The sequence below is a fragment of the Bos mutus genome, chromosome 6 (assembly GCF_027580195.1).
Source record: "Bos mutus isolate GX-2022 chromosome 6, NWIPB_WYAK_1.1, whole genome shotgun sequence".
NCBI lineage: Eukaryota > Metazoa > Chordata > Mammalia > Artiodactyla > Bovidae > Bos > Bos mutus.
In genome coordinates this window covers 92,985,211-93,002,225 of record NC_091622.1, presented here as the reverse complement: position 1 = coordinate 93,002,225, position 17,015 = coordinate 92,985,211, and the positions used below count along the sequence as shown (strand labels likewise).

At 43.0% G+C, this 17,015-nt stretch overlaps 1 protein-coding gene across 2 annotated transcripts in view; it reads right to left on the bottom strand.

Moving 5' to 3' along the window:
- Window positions 1–17,015, bottom strand: part of ANXA3 (annexin A3) — a 77,554-nt gene that overhangs the window by 55,192 nt on the left and 5,347 nt on the right. The gene's annotated exons all lie outside the window — the stretch shown is intronic.

Below are 17,015 nucleotides of genomic sequence, written 5' to 3'. Positions count from 1 at the left end.
AGACTGTCCTTAACTCAGAAAAGTCAACGTATCTATTTCTTCATGAAAAGGCACTGTGTTTGCAAGAAGTCAAACTTTTATACTCAGAAGAATGGGTGAAAGAGAAAATCACAGGGTGCCAATCCTCTTGACAGGGAACATATTTAAAGCCAAATGCTCCAGAGCAAGAATAACAGCTGCTGCAGGTACATTTTGAAAGTGAGGCAAAGCCAGAGCACCCATCACTTCATAAAGCCCTGGAAAGGCCATGTCCCAGAGTTAAGCTTTCAAATCAAAGCCTCTTATAAGCCTCTAGGACTTGGGAACTCTCAAAGAGCCAGGGAGAAATGGTCATTCTCTGCCCAATGTTGAAAGAGTCTGCTGGGTCATGAGGGTTTAGAATAAAAACTACAATGAAGTAGACTAAAAAATAAATAAAAGCAATAAAAACTTTTAAAATATAAAACCTCTCATTCTATTTTCCAGGGAAAAGTGGTTTTCCAAAACAAAGAAACTTAACAGTTAAAGGCCCTGGAGTGGACTTGTGACTGCTGGTCCAGTGGTAAATACCCTGGTAGTCCAGTGGTAAAGAATCCACATGCCAATGCAGGAGACATGGGTTTGATCCCCGGTCCGGGAAGATCCCACATACCTTGGAGCAACTAAGCCTGTGCGCCACAACTATTAAGCCTGTGCTCTGGAGCCCGGGAGTTGAAACTATGGAAGCCCGCTTGCCCTAGAGCCAATGCTCCACAAGAGAAAGCACCGCAATGAGAAGCCCGCACCCTGCACTGGAGAGCAGCCCCCGCTCGATGCTACTGGAGAAAAGTTGTCGGATCCGTATTTGAGTGCCAAAATATTGATGCTTTTGAATTGTGGTGCTGGAGAAGACTTGAGAGTCCCTTGGACTGCAAGGAGATCAAACCAGTCAATCCTAAAGGATATCAGTGCTGAATATTCACTGGAAGGACTGATGCTGAAGCTGAAGCTCCAATACTCTGGCCACCTGATGTGAAGAGCCGACTCATTGGAAAAGACCCTGATGCTGGGAAAAAATGAGGGTGTGAGGAGAGGAGGGTGACAGAGGATGAGATGGTTGGATGGCATCACTGACTCAATGGACATGAGTTTGAGCAAGCTCCGGGAGACGGTGAAGGACAGGGAAACCTGGCATGCTGCAGTCTATGGGGGTCACAGAGTTGGACATGAGTTAGTGACTGAACAACAACATTTGTTTATTTGGCTGAGCTGGCTGTTAGTTGTGGCACGTGAGATATTCAATCTTCACTGCGGCACGTGGCATGTTTTGGAGGCCTGCAGACTCTTAGTTGAGACATGAGGGATCTAGATCCTCGACCAGGGATAGAACCAGGGCCCCCTGCGTTGGGAGCATGGAGTCCCAGCCACTGGACCACCAGGGAAGTCCCAAGGCTTCCGTTACGGCTTTGTCTGCAGTACATCCAAGATGTTCAAGGGATGAGTTTGCATTCCTTCCTGTGATCACTCAAATGAGAAAATACCCATACATGCCAGCTTTTCTTGTTCTGATTTCATCAGGGGAGTCCCAGAGACAGAGCACTGGAATGTGATAACAAAGGAAGGTGTTGAACTGGACAAGAAAGATGAATGTGATTCAGAAATTTGGGAAGATGGGGACAAACAAGTGATTTGTGTTAGTTGCTCAGTCGTGTCTGAATCTTCGTGACCCCGTGGATTGCAGCATGCCAGGCTCCCGTCCTCCATCATCTCCTGGACCTTGTTCAAACCCAAGTCCATTGAGTCAGTGATGCTATTTAACCATCTCATCCTCTGTCGCCCCCTTCTGTCTTCAATCTTTCCCAGCATCAGGGGCTTTCTAACGAGTCGGGGCTTTCTAACGAGTCGGCTCTTTGAATCTGGTGGCCAAAGTATTGGAGCTTCAGCTTCAGCATCAGTCCTTCTAATGAATATTCAGGATTGATTTCCTTTAGGATTGACTTGCTTGATCTCTCTGCAGTCCAAGGGACTCTCAGGAGTCTTCTCCAACACCACAGTTCAAAAGCATCAATTCTTTGGAGTTCAGCCTTCTGTATGGTCCAACTCTCACATCCATACATGACTACTAGAAAAACTATAGTTTTGACTATATGGACCTTCGTTGGCAAAGTAACATCTCTGCTTTTTAATATGCTGTCTAGGTTTGTCATAGTGTTTCTTCCAAGGAGCAAGCGTCTTTTAATTTCGTGGCTGCATTCACCATCTGCAGTGATTTTGGAGCCCCACAAAATAAAGTCTGTCACTGTTTCCATGGTTTCCCCATCTATCTGTTAGTAGACAGAAGCAAAACAGTGACATCCCAAGGGGTAGACTTTCTCCGAGGTCTACCCTAGAAAATTGGCTGCCTGATAAAGTTGCTTCCTTCAAATATCGATACCCCAGAAATCAAAGTGATCATCATATCCTGGGAGATTTGGAAGATGTCAGGACTATGTAAGTGACCTCTTTAGGCACCAGGTCTTTCATGCCTGGTGCACCTGGGATGTTTCCAGTGATTCTACTGTATCTTCCTTCCTGTCTCTCCATGCACTCAGCATTTCTCTGTCAAAGGCAGCAGACCCAGCTGTCTGGATTGAGCTTGAACCATTGCAGCCCTGAAAAGACTGCATCAACACAAACTTCTTTCTCAGCATCACTTTCATTACTTGTTTGTGACAGCTTATACATAAGTTGTAATCATCTTCTTTTGAGTCTTCTATCCCCAGTGTCTGAGGATTAACGTTTTAGACCACAATCAAAATCAGGAGATTAACTTAGCTAAGACGTCACAATCAAATTCTCTTCTTGGTCAAGGACCACAAAGAGTTGAAGACTCTTCTGGTCAAACCCTCAGCTCTGTGCATATCCAACCATCTTTCGGGGGAGATGCCTCCACCTAAGGGACTGTCACTGTAACTGTGAAAGATATAGGGAACTTGACTCACTGCAGTGAGAAATCTGGCATCATCTACATCTTTTAAGTAAGTCCTTGGCTGCAGAATGGTGACTGCCTTGGCAGAATTGGAGGAGGACAGTGGTGACACCCACTCACCTCCCACTCCACTTCTATGGCAATGGGAATCCATGGGACTAAGATCAGAGACATTTACAGCTCATAACATTTTGGGAAGAAGATTTCTTACACTGATGGCCAAGGTCATTAATATCCACATGATATGATGTTAAAATGCATTATTTTATGAGTTTTGTACACGTATGTTTGGAAAGTGACATTGGCAACAACAAGTTGCAACAGATTTTTTAGTTTCCTAATGCAAAGCAAATCTTTGTTGTTGTTTAGTTGCCCAGTTGTGTCCAATTTGCAACCCCATGGATTGGGATTTTCCAAGCAATACTGGAGTGGGTTGCCATTTCCTTCTCCAGAGCATCTTCCTGACCCAAGGGACCAAACTTTCATCCCCTGCTGCTTCTACTGCATTGCAGGCAAATTCTTCACCATGGAGCCACTGGGGAAAATGCAAACATAGGCAACGGCAACGCCAACAGTTCCTGTGGGGACTACTGGGAGTCTTCGTGGCCCATGAGGGCCCCTGAATTAACAAAAAAGAGAACTTCTATGCTCCCCCAAATCTTGTCACTTCATGGGAGTTTTCTTATTGCTCTTCCACCTCAGAATTTTACATCTGCTATTCCCTCTGCCTGGATGCTCTTCCCCCAGATATCCTCCCAGTTCACTCTCTGGCTCCATGTTGACTTCTGCTCACATAACTGAGCAGAAAATAATGTACCCCATCACTCTCATGCTCTACCTCAGCTCTTCTCCAGAGTAGTTAAAACTGACTTTATATACTACACATTTATAAAAAAGCTGAGCACCGAAGAATTGATGCTTTTGAACTGTGGTGTTGGAGAAGACTCTTGAGAGTCACTTGGACTGCAAGGAGATCCAACCAGTCCATTCTGAAGGAGATTAGCCCTGGGATTTCTTTGGAAGGAATGATGCTAAGGCTGAAACTCCAATACTTTGGCCACCTCATGCAAAGAGTTGACTCATTGGAAAAGACTCTGATGCTGGGAGGGATTGGGGGCAGGAGGAGAAGGGGACGACAGAGGATGAGATGGCTGGATGGCATCACTGACTCGATGGACATGAGTCTGAGTGAACTCCGGGAGCTGGTGAAGGACAGGGAGGCCTGGCGTGCTGCGATTCATGGGGTCGAAAAGAGTCGGACACGACTGAGCGACTGAACTGAACTGAATTGATTTTTTATTTACTAGCTGTCTTCCCTGATAAAATCAGAGGCAGACTTCTCTTATGGTCCAGTGGTAAAGAATTCATCTGCTAATGCAAGAGACACAAGTTTGATCCTTGGTCTGGGAAGATCCCACATGCCACGGAGCAACTAAGCCTGTGTGCCACAACTGCTGAGCCCAGGCCCCCTACAGTCCGTGCTTCACCACAGGAGAAGCCTCCACAATGAGAAGCCCATGCAGTGCAACCAGAGAGTAGCCCCGACTCGCCACAACTAGAGAAAGCCCGTGCTTAGCAATGAAGATCCAGCCCAGCCAAAAATAAATAAATAAATAAGACACAGGGGACATAAAAGGCTTAAAAGTGTTTGCTGGTTAATAAAACAAAAAATCATTTAAAAGAAAGTTAAAGGCATGTAAGCTCCATGGCTTTTTTATTTCTCTTTCCCTGCTGGATCTGCAGAGGTTAAAAGAGTATCTGGCACATAGTAGATGCTTAGTAAGTATCTGTGGCATGAATAAATGAAAGTGAAAGTGTTAGTCGCTCAGTAGTGTCACACTCTTTGCGATCCCACGGACTTGTAGCCCACCAGGCTCTTCTGTCCAGGGAATTCTCCAGGCAAGAATACTGGAGTGCGTTGTCATGCCCTTTCAGTACAAAATGCTTTCTACCAGAGTTTTCAGAGCTCTATGCCATATCTCAAAAATCTGACAAATGCACTCTTCACCTTTTGTAAATCCTGTTCACATGGGGCTGTCACTACTCTTATTTAAACATGACTCCAGGATCTAGGTGAGGCATTTAATCAAACACAAATAGTTGAAAATGATGGGAGCAAAGATCTGAGAATGGAGGAAGGGGTAGACGTGAGAATTTTCTGCCCTTTTGACTTATTTTCTTCATTCATGTGAGATGTCTGTTATTAATCATATCACTTAATACTTATGCTTTCTAACTGCTTTGTATCTGCCAAGAAAGACATGCAAGAGAATCACATCTCCCCTTTTCCCCTTCATGTTCCTTGCTCTCAATATAAAACCTGCTCATTGCCTCTTCACTTCTGATTTAAAGGCTTCTTCAATGGCTACACGTTAGACTGGCAAATTACACTTTTTACTATGATAAAATATAAAAGAGGCACCCTCCCTCCTTGGTGGTTGAGCTTGGGTCAGGGAGTGGCAAAGAATAGCCCTTTAATGTTCATTCCATTCATTCCCAAGAAGCCTCTCCCTCCTCACTCAGATAATACAGTATTTCTTTGCAGGCTTTGTCCTAAAACAAAGCTCTAAATGTTGTGATTTGAAATCCATGTCTAACCTGTTTTTCATTAACTACCTGCAGAAGACCATCTGCGTAACTTGTCTGAGTGTCAATATTTACCTAAAGAAGTTTCGGGAAACATGGTTTGATACATACACCAGACAGAAAGTCCCAGTCATGTTGAAAGTACCTAGTCAGGCAGGATGGCTGTACTGCCTGAGATGCGAAAAGCCCGTTTCCATAAAAACAGTTAGCAAGCTAGATCATCCAGCCCTGAGATGAAGTAAACAATAGGGACACCAGAGAAGAAATTCAGCACATACGCGTGTATGTAGCACAGGTGATCCTTGCACCAGGTTTCAGTTTGCACGGTCAGGAAGAGCAAACACACAGGCAAGAAAGGTCTAGTGGGAAGTCCCCACGAAAGCAAGAAATATGAAAGTGGATGGGGCTTTTATGAATCCTTTGTGTGTGATGTGTGCTCAGTCATGTCTGACTCTTTGGGACCACACAGACTATAGCCTGCCAGGCTCCTCTGTCCATAGGATTTTCCTGGCAAGAATACAGGAGTGGATTGCCATTTCCTCCTCCAGGGGATCTTCCTGACCCAGGGATCGAACTCATGTCTCCTGTGTCCTCTGCATGGCAGGCAGATTCTTTACCATGGAGCCACTGGGGAAGCCCACAAATCCTTTGCACCCAGGACCAAAAATGTCCAAATGCCCAGGGCTAATGTTATCCATGGGGTGGAATTTAAAGCACTGCCTTCCCCAAATTCCCTCCACACTAGCACACTGTACCTTTCCTGGGAGCTCTACCATTACTGTCCTTCCTAATAGTCAAGGCTATGGTTTTTCCAGTGGTCATGTATGGATGTGAGAGTTGGTCATGTATGGATGTGAGAGTTAGACTGTGAAGAAAGCTGAGCGCCAAAGAATTGATGCTTTTGAACTGTGGTGTTGGAGAAGACTCTTGAGAGTCCCTTGGACTGCAAGGAGATCCAACCAGTCCATCCTAAAGGAGATCAGTCTTGGGTGTCCACTGGAAGGACTGATGCTGAAGCTGAAACTCCAATACTTTTGCCACCTGATGCGAAGAGTTGACTCATTGGAAAAGACCCTGATGCTGGGAGGGATTGGGGGCAGGAGGAGAAGGGGACGACAGAGGATGAGATGGCTGTATGGCATCACCGACTCGATGGACGTGAGTTTGAGTGAACTCCGGGACTTGGTGATGGACAGGGAGGCCTGGCCTGCCGCGATTCATGGGGTCTCAAAGAGTCAGACAGGACTGAACTGAACTGAACTGAGTTACACACCGGGAACATTGTTATCTTCCTGTGTCAAACTGCAACAATCTTGTTCCCAGGAAAGACAGGAAGGGTGGGGTGGGAAGGGAAGCTGTGCTCTCTCACTCACTAGGGACACTGGATGGGTTAGCTTTTCCTACCAGCAAGTTTGCACTTTAGATAAACCTTCCCCAACCTTTCCACCATCAAGCATCCTTTTTTGAATTTCTTCTCCATGGACGCCATGTTTTGAGTGACTCTGCCTGCCAATCTGGGGCTATTATAAAACATTAACTCACTTCCTCCAGTCTTATCTGTGATTAAAGATAGGACTTCCAATCAGAGCTTCTGATCAGCTTAAGATAACCAGTGCCATTTCCATAAAAATGGCAGGAATATGTTTACAGGAATATGATGTTTTAGACACTTTACTCATCCTTGATGTGTATATATATATATGGTTTGGTAAAGATATAACTGATGTTTGTCCTGAATTCCAGCCACAGAGCTTCAAAAACCATTGAGGGACTTCTCTGGTAGTCCAGGTTGGGAATCTGCCCTGCCAGTGCAGGGAACCTGGGTTTGATTCCAGGTCCAGGAAGATTCCACATGCTGAGGGGCAACCAAACTCCTGTGCTACAACTATGGAAACCTGTGTGCCCTAGGGCCTGTGCTCTGCAACAAGAGAAGCCACCAGTGAGAAGCCTGCAGTGCACCGCAACACAGAGTAGCCCATGCTTGCCACAACTAGAGAAAGGCGCCTGCAGCAACGAAGGCCCAGCACAGCCAAAAAATAAATAAATTAATAAATAATTAAAAATCCATTGGGATTTCCTGAGTGACGGGAGTGACTTTGTTGTGCTACTGAGGTGACTCAAGGCAGGCCCCAAGATACTGAAACATCAGCCTGGTCATGTGATTAGAAGGCTGCCACTTTGGGAGGGGAAGGGGACTGGAGACCAAGTTCAGTTGTGGCCACTGATTTAATCAATCCTGGCTATGCAATGAAACTCCAGTGAAAGCTCTGGATGTCAGGGCTCAGAGGTGCTTCCCGGCTGGAGAACCCCCAGATGTGCAGGGAAGATGAGGCACCCAGACTCCATGGGGAGAGGTGAGGAAGCTGTGAATCCAGGCCCCTCCCAGACTTTGCTCTATGTGTAGGTCTTACAGAAAACTGCAGTCCGAAATACACTTTCAGTGAATTGTGTGAGGTGTTCTAGAGAATTACTGAACAGGGTCATGGACACTCTTTAATGTGTAGCCCCTGGGTCAGAACAGCAAGTGGCTCAGAGACTTGAAGCTCCTGTCTGAAGTCAGAACAGAGCTCTGAAACCTGTGGCATGTGTGCTTAGCCATGTCTGACTCTTTGTGATCTCATGGACCGTAGCCCACCAGGCTCCTCTGTCCATGGGATTCTCCTGGCAAGAATACTGGAGTGAGTTGCCATGCCCTCCTCCAGGGGGGTCTTCCCAACCCAGGGATCGAACCTGCATCTCTTCTGGCTCCTGCATAGTGGGTTCTTTACCACTAGCACCACCTGGCTTATCCAAAGGGTAGTTAAACAATGAAAGCAGCGAGTACCTAGTTCAATGGACTCTACTGTAGACTGTCCAGCCATGACCCCAGTTCTCCTTTTCATGACTAAGTGGTTAAAACGCAAACTCTTGAATATGACTTTGAGCAGATTACTTTGTCTCTTGCTATGTCTGTTTCCTCATCTGTAAAAAGAGTACAATGCTGCTGCTAAGTCGCTTCAGTCGTGTCCAACTCTGTGCGACCCCACAGACGGCAGCCCACCAGGCTCCCCCGTCCCTGGGATTCTCCAGGCAAGAACACTGGAGTGGGTTGCCATTTCCTTCTCCAATGCATGAAAGTGAAAAGTGAAAGTGAAGTCGCTCAGTTGTGCCCAACTCTTAGCAACCCCATGGACTGCAGCCCACCAGTCTCCTCCGCCCATGGGATTTTCCAGGCAAGAGTACTGGAGTGGGGTGCCATTGCCTTCTCCGAAAGAGTACAATAACAGTACCTATATCCTCTAAGCTTTGAAACCATTAGACCAGTTCATGTGAAGCCTGAACCTGGCATGCAGTGAGTACTCAGTAGATGTTGTAATCATTATCATTTTGGTATAGTAATTTTTTCTAAGAACATATTCCTTGATAACTGATATCCCTGCAGCTGTTCTAGTAAAGAAGATTCTGCCTGTTTCCTGGACCTGATTTATTACAAACTGATAGCATCCTCCTGCCCATCGGAATGATTCTGAGCCATCTGAAACCAATGGATTTTCCCCAAACAGATGCTCTCTGACCACACCTATTTTAGTATTTTCTTCTGTCCATGGAGAATCCCATGGACAGAAGAGCCTGGCAGGCTACAGTCCATAGGGCCTCAGAGAGTCAGGTATGACTGAAGTGACTTCGCACACATGCACACACCCTTTGGATGAGATTCTTCATATTTAACGGAAGTTATATTTTATAAAATTTCTTCTATACCTTGGTTTCAGAGCTGCGCTATGTTCCTCTTCCTCATTTTGCAAACTAGAGTTTGGAATGGGGAAGGGAGAGTGTATAGCAAGTTCAGATGTAACAAGAGTTCATGATGATTATAGTGATTATGAGCTAAAAAAAAAATTCTTTCAGTAGCATAATATGTAGAAAAATTTTAGTAGCGTAATAAAAATACCAATTTGAGAGTTCAAACAAAGTGACCTGCATTCATCAATGTTCTGTAAAAGAAAGTTAGAAACTGACCAAGGAAAAAAGAGCTCAGCGTATTCTCAGGAGAAACCCAGCCCTGTAGAGGTGTATACAGGAAAAATACTGCCATGGCATCTTAATAAGAATGCTCCAAGACATTCTAATTCATGTTCTGCCTGAGTACTTGCTATCGATGTAAAGGCAACATATGAGAAGAGATCTTGAAAAGAGTACAAACCGATAGGAAACCAGGTCCTCTAATCTGGGGTGAAGTAGCAAAAGTCAAGCCTGAACAGAGGTAATAAGTTTCCCTTGTTAACTGAATGTAGAGCATCCTTATGAAACCTTCCATAAGCCAAAATGGTGTAAAGCCAAGAGTCTACCCAGCTTTTTGAAAGTTCACTTTAAACCACTTCTGTTTTAAGGAAGATCTACATTAAATATGCAGCCATGAAATTAAAAGGTGTTTTTCTCCTTGGAAAGAAAGCTATGACAAACCTACACAGCATATTAAAAAGAGAGACATCATTTTGCTGACAAAGGTCTGTACAAAGCTATGGTTTATCCAGTAGTTATGTACAGATGTGAGAGCTGGACCATAAAGAAGGCTGAGCACCAAAGAATTGGTGCTTTCCAATTGTGGCGCTGGAGAAGACTCTTGAGAGTGCCTTGGCCTGTAAGGAGATCAAACCAGTCAGTCCTAAAGGAAAGCAACCCTGAATATTCATTGGAATGACTGACGCTGAAGCTGAAGCTCCAATACTTTGCACCCAATGTGAAGAGCTGACTCATTGGGAAAGGCCTTGATGCTGGGAATGATTGAAGGCAAAAGGAGAAGGATGAGATAGTTGGATAGCATCACTGACTCAATGGACATGAATCTGAGCAAACTCTGGGAGACAGTGGAGAACAGAGGAGCCTGGATACTGCAGCCCATGGGTCACAAAGAGTTGGACATGGCTTAGTGACTGAACAAGAAACAACACATTAACATAGTTAATTTTTGCACAAAAGCAAAAATCCTCTTCAGATTTCTTTCAGTAGCAAAAATAGGTACAATCGTACCACACATCTTTATTGCAATTCATTGTGCTTCACAGATAGTGTGTTTTTACAAATTAAAGGTTTGTGACAACCCTGCATCAAACAAGTACATTGCACCACTTTTTCCAGCCTCATTTGCTCACTGAATGTCTCTGCATCACATTTTGGTAATTTCAGCAATACTTTAAACTTTTTCGTTATTGCTATATTTGTTATGGTGATCTGTGCTCAGTGATCACTGGTGTTATTATTGCAAAAAAAATTATGACTCTCTGAAGGCTTCAATGATGATTAGCATTTTTTTTAAGCAATAAAGCATTTTCAAATTCCTTCTTTAGACAATGCTATTGTACACAATAGACTACAATATAGTACAAGTTTTTTTTTTCTGGTTATATTCTCCATGTTGTACAGTATATCCTTACAGCTTATTTTATACCTAATAGCTTGTGAAGTGAAGTGAAAGTCGCTCAGTCGTGTCCAATTCTTTGTGACCCCATGGACTATACAGTCCATGGAATTCTCCAGACCAGAATACTGGAGTGGGTGGCCTTTCCCTTCTTCAGGCCTAAGAGCTTATTTTATACCTAATAGCTTGCACCTCTTACTCCCCGACCCTTATAGTGTCTCCACCCCCATCACTGGTAAGCACTAGTTTGTTCTCTATACCTACGAGTCTGCTTCTCTTTTCTTTTTTTTATATTCGCTAGTTTGTTTTTTAGATTCCACATATTAACATTACGTCTTTCTCTGTGTGACTTATTTCACTCAGCATAAGGCCCTCCAACATGCCATCCATGTTGCTGCAAATGGCACAATTTCATTCTTTTTTTATGGCTGAGTAGTAGTTCCTTGTCTATCTACCTATTTACACCACATCTTCCTTATCCATTCATCTGTTGATGGCTTAGATTGTTTCTGTATTTTGGCAATTATAAATAATGCTTCTATGAGCACTGGGATACATGCATATTTTCAAATTAGTGTTTTTGTTTTCTTCAGATATATACTCAGGAGTAGAACTGCTGGGTCATATGGTAGTTCTATTTTTAGTTTTTTGAGACACCTACCTGCTGTTTTCCACTTTGGCTGCATCAATTTACATTCCTACCAACAGTGTACACGGGTTCCCTTTTGTCCACATCCTCACCAATATTTGCTATATGTATTCTATTTAATGACAACCATTCTGATAGGTATGAGATGGTATCTCATTGTGGTTTTAATTTGCATTTCTCTCACGACTAATGATGTTGAGCAACTTTTCATGTGTCTCCTGGCTATCTGCATGTCTTCTTTAAAAAGAGGTCTATTTGGCTCATGACAGAGGAGCCTGGCGAGCTATAGTCCTTGGTGTCGCAAAGAGCCGGTCATGACAGAGCATACACATGCACACACACATACTCATTTTTTAATTGGGCTGTTTGCTTTATTGATGTCAAGTTATATCTGTTGATGTATTTTGAAAATTAACTCATTGGTCATCTCATTAGCCAATATTTTCTCCCATTTCAATAGGTTGCCTTTTCATGTCATTGATGGTTTCCGCTGCTGTGCAAAAACCTAAATCTAGTTAGGTTTCACTTGTTTATTTCTGTTTTTATTTCCTTTGCTTTAGGAGACAGATCCAAAAAATATTGCTACAGATTTATATCACAGAGTATTCTATCAATGTTTTCTACTAGGAGCTCTCATGGTTTCCAAAATCTAAAATGTACTGGGAAACCAGAAAATTCACGTGACTTGCTTTCTTATGATGTTCGCTTTATTGCTTTATTGCGGTTCCAGGTTGGTCTGGAACCAACCTGCAATATGGCCGATATGTGCCTGTCCTAGCGTAGGTCTTTCATAAAAGCCAAGTGATGTAACGTAAACTTTCGAAAAGTGGGGTTACCTTATTCAAGAATTCTAAACAAAGGAAATAGCAAAGCAACATCTGAAACAATGGGAAGGTTGCAACACTCCTAGACAGAATATACAGTCTTAAGAAACCAGCCAATATTTCATCTTCAACGATAACGTACTGAAATTGCAACCGAAATCTGCCCTCTTGATCTTATCACACCAGTAAATTGACCACACTCTGGTAACCACAAACAATCAACAGTTTTGTAGAAAAACACAGGCTCATTGCTCATTTGTGTTTGGGTGTATACGTGCTTTTGTGTGTAAGAGGGAAAAGAGAACAGAAAAAGCTTAGTGATAAGCGTATTTACAGAAATCTTGAGAGCTTTTTCAAAACTGTGGTTTAAAAAAAGCATAACATAAAATTTACCACATTAAACATTTTTAAGTATATAGTTCAGTAGTGGTGAGAATATCCACGTTGCTGTGAAACATCTCCAGAATTTAACTTCTTCATTGTATGGAACTAAAATTCCATCTCCATCAGGCAACAAATCTTTTTTTCTCCCTCTTCCCAGACCTTGGCAACCACAATTCTATTTTCTGCTTTCATGAATTAATTTGACTACTTCAGATATCTCATTATAAATGGAATCAATCATACAGTATTTTGTCTTCTTATTACTGGCTTACTTCTCTTAGCGTAATGTCCCAAGGGTTCATCTATATTGTAGCATATATCAAAATTTCCCTCCTTTTAGAAGTTGAATAATATTCCACTATATGCATATTCCACATTCTGTTTATCCATTCATCCGTCATTGAACACTGACTGGGATTGCTTCCAGCTTTCAGTTATTGTGAATAATGTTTCTATGAACCTTAAGTGTGTAAATATCTCTTGAAGATCCTGTTTTCAATTCTTTGGATATTTACTCAGAAATGGGATTGCTGGATCATATGGTAGTTCTATTTTATTTATTTATTTATTGGCCGCACCTTGTGAGATGCAGGATCCTAGTCCCCTGACTGGGGATCAAACCCAGACCCACCCTGGCAGCAAAAGTGAAAGTATTAGTGGCTCAACTGTGTCCAGCTCTCTATGACCCCATGGGCCGTAGCCCACCAGGATCCTCTGTCCATGGAATTCTCCAGGCAAGAACACTGGAGTGGGTTGCCATTCCCTTCTCCAAGGGATCTTCCCAACCCAGGAATCAAACCTGGGTCTCCTGCATTGCAGTCAGATTCTTCACTGTCTGAATCACCAGGGGAGTGGGGAGCCCCAACCACTGGACACCAGGGAAGTCCTGGTAGTTCTATTTTTAATGTTTTGAGGAACCATCATAGTGTTGTCCACAGTAGCCCTGAGTTGTTTTTAATATTTGCTCTCATACATCTCACTCATAAAAGCTAGTTTTTTGAGAGGAGGAAAATAAGGAAGAAAAAGCAAGGCAGTGGGAGCCCCTCTCAGGCTACAGCCTCCTTCTTCACTGAACCCCTCAATTGCCCACCCACAGCACAGCTTCCCTTTTCTGTTCCCTTCCCTTCTTTCCTGTCACTGGGTGCCCCATCTTCCCATTCCCTTCTGGTAGGCAGAACCATGGCTCCCAAATAAAATGTCCACACAGTAATCCTTGGACACTGCAAATGTAATGTTACATGACTAAAGAAGTTTGCAAATGTAATTAAGGTTCCAGACCTTAAAACAGAAATTAGGGACTTTCCTGGTGGCCCAGTGGTTAGGACTCCAAGCTTCCACTGCTGGGGACAGGGGTCCCATCTCTGGCCAGGGAACTAAGATCTCATGTGCCACTCACACAGCCAAAAAGTGCAAATTAAAAAAAAAAAATCAAAATGGAGAAATTATCTTGGATTATCCAGGTGTGGCCCCAGAAGGGCAAGCTAGAGAGAATGCAAAGCCCAAAACAGATTCCATGCACTGTAGCTGCTCTAAGATGTAGAGGCCACCCACAAGGACTAGCAGTGGCCTCCAGGAGATAAGGACAGCTCCTGCTGACAGCCAGCAAGGAATTCAGTCTCATAACTGCAAGAAACTGAATTTTGCCAACAACCCAGGTAAGGCAGTGGTAAAGAATTTGCCTGCCAATGCAGGAGATGCAAGAGACTCAGATTTGATCCCTGGGTCGGGATGATGTCCTGGAGGAGGAAATGGCAACCCACTCCAGTGGGTTTTCACTTTCCTTGCCTGGAAAATTCCATGGACAGGGAGCCTGGTGGGCTACAGTCCATGGGGTCACAAAGAGTCGGACATGCCTGAGCATGCACGTATATAAATAAGCTCAGAGGCAGATTCTTCCCAAAGTGTCCAGAAAGGAAGGCAGCCCTGCTGAGTCCTTGATCTTAGTGCCATGAGACCCATTTTGGGCTCTAATGTATATAACTGTGTGGCGGTAATAAAGGGGTGCTGTTTTAAGCTGCTAAATGTGTGGTGACTGCTTATGAAAGCAGTAAGAAATGAATACACCCTCTCTCATACTTACCTGGGTCTCTCCCAGACCTTCAGAAAATGTACCTTGACTTTGAAGGTGTGTCAGTGGGAGAGCCAGACCAACTAAATCATTAATGTCAATAAACCAATGGACAAGGGCTAGAGGGAGACTAATTTTTTGGAAAGATGAAATTTTTTTTTTTTGCATCAGACTCTACTAGAAAGAACCCACCTGGCAATGCAGGTAGACATAAGAGACGTGGGTTTGATCCCTGGGTTGGGAAGATCTCCTGGAGGAGGGCATGGCAACCTACTCCAATATTCTTGCATGGAGAATCCCATGAACAGAGGAGTCCATTGGTGACTTCAAAGCTGAGCATTAAATATTTATCAGTGTACCACTGATGACCGTAGCCTGCTTGGTGGGCTACAGTCCTTGGAATCGCTATGAGTTGGACCCAACTGAGCGACTAACCACGCACACACACACCACTGATGACAATAATGGGCAAATTTAAAATTAAGACATGATTTGAATTCAAATGACTATTTCTGATTTATATTAGAAAATTGTAATCAAATGACACTGAATTTAGGGCTGTATGAGTTTTGGCAGAAACCTGGATAATCCCACGGACTGAGAAGCCTGGCAGGCTACTGTCCAAAGGATTGCACAGAGTTGGACATGACTGAAGTAATTAGCACAACTAGATAGCCATAATGAAGTGCTGTGTTAGTAGCTCAGTCGTGTCTGATTCTGAAACCCCATGGCCCACCAGGCTCCTCTGTCCATACGATTCTCCAGGCAAAGATACTGGGTTGCCCTTTCCTGCTCCAGGGGATCTTCCCGACCCAGGGTCAAACCAGGGTCTCCTGCATTGTGGGCAGATTCTTTATTGTCTGAACCACCAAGGAGGCTTTAGAGAGCCATAATAGCAACAGGAATTTCAGATCTGGAAAGCAGAAGATCAGCCTACTGACCAGTGATGGGGAATCGTGTGGCACCAGGCAAAGCCTCATGATGATACATCTCATCAGATACCAACAGATACATCAGATACCAACACTGAGTGTACCAGGGCTTGCTCACATTTCCCTTGCAGTTACCCTTGAAGTCTCTCTGCCCCTCAGTTATACAATATGATGCATTTTCATCATTAAAAAAGACCAGAGCATGGAAGGTGATGCATTGAAAACAATCTTTATGTATATATTTTTTTCTTTTTTTCTCTAAAACAGAATCACTCTCTCCATACTATTCTGTAACTTGACTTTTTATTTATAAATATATATTTGGACACTTTCTTATATCAATATAGACACAGCTGACCCACTTTTTCTCATTTTTAAGTGATGACATAAAAATGGCTACAAGTTACAGCTGAGTAATACCATACCTCACAGATGGCCACTTATGCTATCTGCATATTTTCATTAGTATAAATGAATGTCCATCAGCCTATATTTTTCCAACCTTATGCAAGTATTATCTGCATGATAAATACCTAGAAGTGGAATTACTGGGTTACAGGGGATGTGCATTTAGACACTGATAGATATTGCCAAAATACCATCCCCAAAGAGCGCCAGGTTTATTCTTCCATAAACAGAATATGAGACCTCTCAGACCACATCCTCTGCAACACTGGTCTTCGTTCATTTTTTTGACCTTTACCAATACTTAGATAGAAATGATTTCTCATTGTGTTATTTACATTTCCTTATTTCTCAGTGATGTATAGCATCTTTTTATATATTTGTTTTGCACGTTATTTGTAATTCTTTTCATATCCTATTCATGTCCCTCAAAAGCTTTTTCATCAAGTTCATTTTTCGTATTGATTTATTCAAGCTATTTTTATGTTAATGAAATGAATCTTTTGTCGAATGTGTTGCAAATGCTTTTCCCCTGTGGGTTCCCTTCTGACTCCACTGATAGTATTGCTTGCTGTCATAAATTATAAATTTGTATGTAGATAAATAGATCGATATTTTTCTTTTAAGCTTTTGGTTTGTATTATGGTTGTAACTGCTTTTCCCACTCCAAGATAATTTTTAAAATTTACCCATATTTTGTCTCTTTCATTTCAATATTTTATACATCTGGACAAAATATCTGAAATTCAGTTTCATGAAAGAGGAGAGATGGAATACAGATTTACCTTCTTCTTCAAATAGCTAGATGTTTTCGTAACATCATTTATTATATAAGCCTTCTCC